Source organism: Neltuma alba, unplaced genomic scaffold, assembly GCF_004799145.2.
Source record: "Neltuma alba isolate B1F8T4 unplaced genomic scaffold, ASM479914v2 tig00011538_pilon, whole genome shotgun sequence".
Classification (NCBI taxonomy): domain Eukaryota; kingdom Viridiplantae; phylum Streptophyta; class Magnoliopsida; order Fabales; family Fabaceae; genus Neltuma; species Neltuma alba.
In genome coordinates this window covers 133037-141930 of record NW_021636200.1, presented here as the reverse complement: position 1 = coordinate 141930, position 8894 = coordinate 133037, and positions in this window count along the sequence as shown.

Here is an 8894-nt window from a genome sequence, read left to right as displayed (position 1 = left end):
TAGATCACCATTCAGAAATGCGGTTTTTACATCCATCTGATGTAATTCTAGATCTAAACTGTTTACTATTGCCAAAATAAGTCTAATAGAATTGAAACGCACAACAGGTAAGAATGTATCTTCGTAATCTATTCCTTCCTGTTGCGTGTACCCCTTTGCCACTAATCGAGCCTTGTATTTGTCAATTGATCCATCCACTTTTCTTTTAATTTTGAAAACCCACTTGTTCCCAATGGCTTTACGCCCTTTTGGAAGATCAACTAACACCCAAACTTGGTTCTTGTTCATTGAGTCCATTTCTTCTTCCATAGCTTTCATCCATTCATCTTTCACAGGACCTGACAAGGCTTCTCGTACAGAACGGGGCTCATCATCCCCTTCTGGAGTAACTAAGAGAGATTCGCCTTCTATTTGAAAGCGTCTTTTGGGAACACTTTCCCTGTTACTCCTTCTGACGGGAGCTTTTTGCTTATCTTTCTTTCTTTGTTCAGGTCTTGGTGTTGACCTTTCTTGGCTCCCACTCAGATTGACACACCTAGACGATTCTGGTTTGTCAATTTGTTCTGTACTGTCTTGTTCCTGTGTTTCATAAAGAGAAACGGTACGGTCAACATCTCCTCTATTAGGAAATTCAGTCTCAATGAATATTACATCTCTTGATTCTATTTCAGTCACGGTTCCATCTTCGTTTTCACCTATGAAAACGTATCCCTTTGATTGTTCAGAGTACCTTATGAAGATACATTTCTTTCCTCAGGGACCCAACTTCCCATGCTTATGAGAAGCATCATGGATATACGTAGCTGACCCCCAGGGTCTCAAGATGCTTAGATCTGGTTTGCGTTTTGTCCATAACTCGTAGGGTGTGGAAGCGACTGATTTTGAGGGTACACGGTTAAGTATGAAGGTTGCCGTTAACAAAGCATCACCGCAATAAGAAATTGGCAGGTTTGCTTGAGCCATCATTGACCTAACCATGTCTAAAAGAGTTCTGTTTCTTCTTTCAGCAACCCCATTTTGTTGTGGAGTGCCAGGGATAGTCAGTTGTCTGATTATCCCTTTTTCTTCACAGAGCTGTTTGAATTGATCAGATAAATATTCACGACCTCGATCAGTTCGTAATGCTTTAATTTTACTGTCCATTTGATTCTCTACCTCATTTATGTATCGTCTAAAGCACTCAAGAGCTTCAGACTTATGCGAGATCAAATAGACATGACCATATCATGAAAAATCGTCAATAAAGGTAATAAAATACCAAGCTCCGTGTCTTGCCCTCACACTCATTGGACCGCAAATATCAGAATGGATTAATTGCAATGGAGTTTCAGCCCTTTTTCCCTTACCGAAAGGCTTTCTTGTTGCCTTACCAGCTAGACAGTTCTCACATAGTGACATTTCCATATTGGGAATGGCACCCAACAATCCTTCTTTTGCTAGTTTAATCATTCTATTTTGATTAATGTGTCCTAGTCTAGCATGCCAGGTGTTTATGTCAATGTTATTCGAAGAAACAGCAAAGCATTCATTACTATTGAAATCACCAACAATATCTAAAACAAAGAACTTCTTAAACAGGAAAGCTGAACCATAAAGAACAGAGTTGCTAAAAATGTCTGCAACTTTACCATGAAAGTTTACATTAAACCCAAATTCTAACAGACACAATACAGAAACCAAGTTCCGCCAGATGTCAGGAGCATAAAGTACATCATGGAGTATCAAGGTCTTCCCACTACGCAAAGTAAATTTGCAGGTGCCCAAACCTTTAACCTCGATCCTCACGTTGTTCCCAACGTAAAGCCACTTGCTTTGATACGGCAACCGATGGTACTCGATAAAGGATCCTCGATCCCTGGTTACGTGGTCTGTGGAGCCTGAGTCTATAATCCAAGAAGAAGAAACAAGTTCTGTTAGAAAAACAGTACTAGAAACATATGAAACATGTGAATTCATATAATCTACTAATACCTTTTCGCTCTCAGCCTGTTTTGAACAGTCACGTGCGAAATGGCCCATTCTCTGGCAGGCGAAGCATTTGACCTTCTTCAGGTCTAGCTTCTTCTTCCCACCTTTCTTTCCCTTCTTCTTGAATTGCTTCTTTCCCTTTTTTGGATTGAGGACCACCCTTCTTCCCTTTCTTTTAAAACTTCTTGCCCTTCTTGGAATCGGGCCTTGATTGGGAAGTACCAGCATCCTCGGTGTAATAAGCTTGTCCAGAGGTCTTGTAAGCCTCTAAACGTTCATCCTCTAGCTCCAAGTGTTTGGCTACATCGTTAAAAGTAACGATGTTTTCATTATGGGTCAGGTTGACTTTTCATGTGTTCCCAGCTAGCAGGAAGCGATCTGATAACAGCCTGCACTTACTGTTCATCAGACAGGACATGGCCTGCTTCCTTAAGTTCTCTGATTATGTTGGCCATCTCTCTCAAATGTTTTTTCATTGGATTGTTTGGCTTGAGCTTATAGGTGTCGAACTTAATCGTCAACCTCCTAAGTTTAGTGGTAGAAGTACCACCAAACTTGTCCTTTAACGCTATCCACATAGCCTGTGCAGTTTTGTGCCTCTCAAACTCGCACATAATGTCATCAGCCATGGCACTCAGAAGCGTAATTCTTGCTATGCTGTTTTTCTTCTTCCACACCAGGTAAGCCTCTTGGTCTCTCCTATGTTGGGCCGTATTCCCAACTTCAGGCTCGACCATTGCAGTGGTTAAAGGTTCAACCGCATCTTGTTCCTCCAAGATGTATTGAACCTTTCGGTGCCATATGTCCCAGTTATCCCCGTTGAGCTTTTCTCCCTTATTAAGCTCAGCAATTATGTTCTTGGTTACCATTTTCAGTTCTGAAGCAAATTTATCCCACATTATTTTACGTTCTCTCTAAAAGAGACGTACCATAGAACATCTTAGTTATATATAGCACAGCGAAGTATACAATGTCTTGTACTTATATCATCCTTGATCAGAAAGTAATGATGCTGCAAGATCCATGATCAAGAGCATACGTTTGTACCTCCCATCACACAGATACAAGCAACAAACATTATTTCCTATCAAGGATTTTATATAAGCACTTCAAAAAAAATTATGACTCTTAGAAGTCTTATCTTCTAAAAGCTCCCACTTATAAAAAGCATACACATACTATTCACAAGATAATCATATAACAACAATTCAAGTAATTTCATTAAATGAAACAACATATTTAGTCTGTTTACAATGCATGAAACCATAAAAAAAACTTAATACAACAAATATTAATAAAGCATATGTAAATATTACATTATTTGATATGCACATAAAGGTAATTAAGCATTGCTTTCCTTAGGCTCCTGAGTTTGCGTTTTTTGTTCATAAAGGAGGATACTAGCTCTATGGCCCAAATCCAGTAAGACTTTCTTATGGGTTTGCCTTTAGGTCTGCCTCTAACCCTTATCGCTCTTATGTACTCCATTATAACTTTAAGGTAGAATTCAGTATTCTTCTTATCGGTCATGTATTGGATGTAATTCGCGAGCACGCCATTGATTCCTTTTATATTTGTCAATTTTGCAGCATCTGTCTCAGCTATACTCATAGCTAATGCGGGGGTCAAAGGTTGGTTCACCTCTTCTCCTTCCTCAACTTCAATTTCATTAGGGAGATCCCGTGGATCTTTATAGACTAATTGAGGTGCGATAGGGAGGGGTTCAGTGGGGAACATAGTTTCTAACTCAGGTCCGGAATCCACTAACTCCTCTGGGTCTTCTTGAGGAACCTCTTCAGGGTCCTCCTCAGGATCCTCATTCTCAGGTTCATGTTCTGCAATTCCATCACCTAAGAATGAATATTCCAATGAACCATGATCGGTATTTTCAGTGCTACTAGAAGCCTCTTGCTCCATTTTCACCTAGAACAAAATAATATAAATTATTTTGAATATTCTGGAATTTTTATCCACATAAAAACACCAGAAAATGCACTAAAATACTCATAAATGGATCCTAAATTGTCTCTAAAATTATCAAATTATATATTAAAATAAAGATCCTAATTTTAGGGATTTTTAGAGACAAACCACACCCCAATTGGACCATTCATGCGCCTACACGTGCCCCTAGAAGGAAGAATTAGCGAAAAATTTAAAAAAAAATCTTCGCCCACTCTCGCTATCGGCGCGTGACGTGGAGCCGGCTGCCGAGGACCCGCACGCACCACCACCTTTCAGGTGGTGGTGTCCACGTGTCGAAGAGGTGTGCCACGTGGTGGCATGCGCCACGTGGCAATTCTGGCAAAAAATTTTTTTTATATATATATTTTTTTGTTTTTTCGGGTTGGGCTTGGTCCGATCCTATCCGGATCCGGACCAAGCCAGCCCAACCAACTCAGTCGCCCCGCCTCATTTTTTTTTTGTACGACGTCAAAACGACATCGTTTGGGGGTGCTGGAGGTTGTCTTCAACCTCCAGCCGGGTCTAACCGACCCGGTTTCCGTCGTGGGTCGGGTCCGTTGGACCCGGATTATTCTCTCCCCTATATCTCCTCCGTTCGATGTCCGTTCTTCGCGTTCTTGGTGTCATTTTGTTCGTTTTTCCGAGCTCTACGCAATGGGATAATTTTTGAAGCCTAAAAACTTCATTTTTTAGACACCCAGAAACGAAAACTCTAATGGCTCAAGAACGAACTGTACCGGTAATGAATTTCATGCTTCTAAACCTACGTTTTTACCGTTTTTCAGATGTTTTTAATTGTTTTCGGTCATCTCCCATGCAGAATACTATCATATAATTGTTGGAGACAACAAACAAAAAAAAACTCTCACATCCGACGTTCATGGAAGCAAAAAAAAAACTATTAAATAACACAGAATCGTCATAAACAACTATCATGCTGAATATAAAGAGAAGATTTGCTTAATATCTGAGAGCAAATCACTGAAGTGGGAATGAAGTGCCAAACCGTGAGGCACACAAAAAAAAAAAATGAAAACGCAGAAGGTGAAACAGGGTAGCGGAAGAAATAGAGGAGGCTCTGATACCAATAATGGTTTTCGGGCATACCTGAAGTGTCGAGTAATCTCAAATTCAGATAGCCACGCGCGGAATTCCGATCACGGTAATGGAGTGGGAATCAACGTTCACAGCAAATGCACTTTGTGTTTTAGGAAGAGAAGAGAGACGCAGGCGGGAGGAAAAACAAGCCGGTTGGAAAAATCAGTTTGTCAAACTAATTTTATCTCTTGAAAATAAAACTTCCGCCCCCTTTGTCCTTATCCATATTTTGGAAGAAAAAATTACAAATAACTATTTAAGACCCACAGGTTATGTTATTTGCATTAGAGCCCCAAATTTAATGGGCTTGGGCCCAATCTACCAAGGGTGGACTGGCCCATTTTCCTACAAGAATGGTGATGGAGGGATTGAGAAAAAATTAATAAGTGTCAAGCTAAGAAAAATCTAATTTAACCTAGTTGAGAGGAAAATTACAGCTTAAGATGATATCATCCGTTGAAAAATGGCTAGAGATCTCAGAAAAACTGTCATTATCTCTGAACTTAAGCTTCTTAGTGGTAAACAAAATCTTAGCCTCTAGGATTTTCCTCTTACACATGTCAGGTAAGGAAGCTGCATTACTACAAAAAAGTGGAGTGGTAATGCTTAAAATTTTTAATAGGTAACATTTATCAAATGCTTCGTATGCCAGTGCTACCTTATGATCAGGTAGCGCTTTGAGAAATGCTACAAAAAATTTAAAGAAAATAGACAGCCGTAGCATTTCGTTGAAACGCTACTACTTGTATGCTATTAGGCAGCATTTATGTCTTGTAAGCGCTACCTAATACATGATGGTCTTTTTAAAAAAAATTAACATGAGGCAGCGCTTATGTCTCATAAATGCTATCTGATGTTATTTTCTTAAGAAAATTCATTTTTTATTTTTTTACCATTGATCACCACATAAATACTAATATATTTGATAATAAAAAAATTATAAATTCTAATCATTATATAATTTTCATGATACGTTGGCAAAAAAAAATAATTTTCATAATACTTGTATCATTATGCTATTCAAGTATAACGAGTGAATCCCAAAGAAGCAGTACAAGTATTGCAACCTTAATTAAAAATTAAAAGCATGCATAAACTAGCAAATTCGATATTCACAATAGAGAAATATATTTCTTTAGTGATCAAACTTCCATGAATACACATAATTTGTTCCACTGGTGGATCAATTTGCTTAACATGATTGCTATACTTGATTTTTTCAGTCTTCAAAATATGTCAAAATCAAGTCCAATTATCTTAAACATTATAGGCCTTCAACTAATATCTTTGACTACTATCCCTTCCGAGCCTTCTTTAGAACCCAAAGCCTTGCTCTTTCAAAAGAACTTTCAGTCAGATTTGACAAAATTACCTATTAGGACTATCCCATTTGCCTACGAAGAACTTATTTTCCTTTGTTCCAATCTCACATGACGAACCTCCAAAACCTGTGTCAATAGGTAACGAGAAGTTATTATATTATTCAAAAGCTTTGAACACAGTAAAATAGCCCAATGCAAAAGCAGAGGAAGTATGTTGATGAAACATATATACCTTCCTTCCATTTGTTGAAAGTAAGAGAGGGGAATCTCTTAACATGTCATGCATGAGATGTCCAATAGCCGTCCGTTCTACAATAAAAAAGGTGACTTGGGTGTTGAGAGAGAGACACAAGGTAATTAAGAATAATTAACATGACCAGTTGGAATAATTACAAGAGCTTAAAGTTTTCTTTTACATTACAATAATGTGGAAAATCTATATCTTTAGTGATCTCCACGAGCCTTCTTAAAACCTGTATGTTGTACGTACAATAACTTCAAACACCCCTTTTTCCTCTTTCCTCTTTAAAATGTTGGATTTATACCTCATCATCATATAGGCAAGAATAGGGATACTTGAAGAGAAATAGTAAATGATAGAATAATCTATTTATACATGCCTTTAAAAAAAATAGACTCACAATCATGCAACAACTTGATCTGAAGTTCTAATAGCTCAATAATTATGCAAAGATTAGGCAAAACTATACCAAATAAAATGTACACAAGCATGGAGTTGAATGAACATTAAGAAACGTAACTTTCAATTTAACTAAAATTGACAACACAAGCAATTCAAATGTCCTGCTCTTTCTTGAGGGATATAAGAAACTTAATAGAATCACATAATTCTCATTAGTAGAATCAGCAAATAACAAGCCATATACATATGCATGTGTGTGTGTGTGTGATAGTACCCGTTAAGATCAATGGTGGTCTAATAAAAAATAGAAGGAAAATAGAAACAAATGTAAAACTCATAGAAACTAAAGTCAAACAAAGTGACTAACATCTCATACCTTCAAATTATCAATGGGATAAGTAATTAAACATAAATTAAAAAACCAATCTTAATGAAACAAATAAGCATATAATTATTGATCTGCCTTCATAATTTTGAGGTATCAACTTGCATATTTAAAAAAAATATTTAATAGGAAAAATCCCAAAAAAGGCCTTGGAATATAGGAAATTCCTGATTGGATCCTAGAATTGTGTAAATGACAGAAAGGGTCAATGACTCAATCTATCATTTGTAAAATCAAGAAGAATTGACAACTTTGCCTGGGTAAGCAAAAGTGAGTAGTTATTCTCTAAACGAATTTAGGTAATGCTTACACTGTTTTAGTAATTACATGATTAGTTGTAGTTAATAACAAGGCACCTTCACATGCCTAGCTAAGCAAAAGTGATTACATGATTAGTTGTATTGATTCACAATAAAACTTCGCATGGGGCATTCCTGACTATAAAAAAGTGAGTAGTTATTCTTTACAAGAATCTAGGTAACACCTAAACCTTTATAGTGATTCCTTAAATCATTGTAGTAAATGAATACAAATGAGGGTAAAGTTGTCAATTCCTCTTGATTTTACAAATGATAGATTGGGTCATTGACCTTTTCTATCATTTACACAATTCCAAGACCGAATCAGGAATTCTCTATATTCCAAGGGTTTTTTTTTGAGATTTTGCCTATTTAATAGCTCCATACCTGATCTCTGAGGTTGCTTTGCTCAAGGACTCTGGTAGTTGACCTTATAGCTTGTTGTTTTCCAAATCCCTGAAGAATGTAAAACAACATATTGTACAAAGCAAAAAATGATACATAGAAAAATAAATAGAAAGAAAATTATTGTCATATGATTTTATGAGATGTTTCTTTTCTTATGCTAATTAAACTTGTAGAAAGTGGAGGTATTCTAACTCTCCCAAGCTATCAGGAACAATCCTTAGAGCCTATTGTTTTGCAAGTTTGTAATCATAAAGTGAAAAAGAAAATGAATGTACACCACTTTGCATCTGCAATATCATTTTTCAAATAGAAAATTTTGACAAGAGAATATTATAGTTAAAAGTATATTATTCATGGAACTATTAATGGACTTTAACCTTGTTTCTTAAACCTTCATAACCAAGAACTTCACTTAACAAGTTAAGCTTAAAATCATAATAGTATGATTATTCTAGAGTTCAAACTTCTATATTCTTAGCTAAGCTCTGAGTGTTATAAACATTTCAAAGTTTAGTACTTATAAGATTTGAAGGATTTTAGCTAATTGAAACTCAGGCTCTTAAACTTTGGAGCAGTTATTAAATATCTTTTGCATAAAGCCAAAGATCAAGTTCTTACTCTTGGGAGGCATTACAGTTTCTCAAGATGTTGCTAGCTGCCCAAGTTTTGTATTTCACCAGCAAGCGATGTGTTGTGCAAATCTCTAATAAATAATTAATGCCAAAAGGATAAATCAGAAAAAAAAGAGTATGAGTAGACATATAAATAATGCCAATGAATTTTTTATGGATAAGGAAATTTATAAT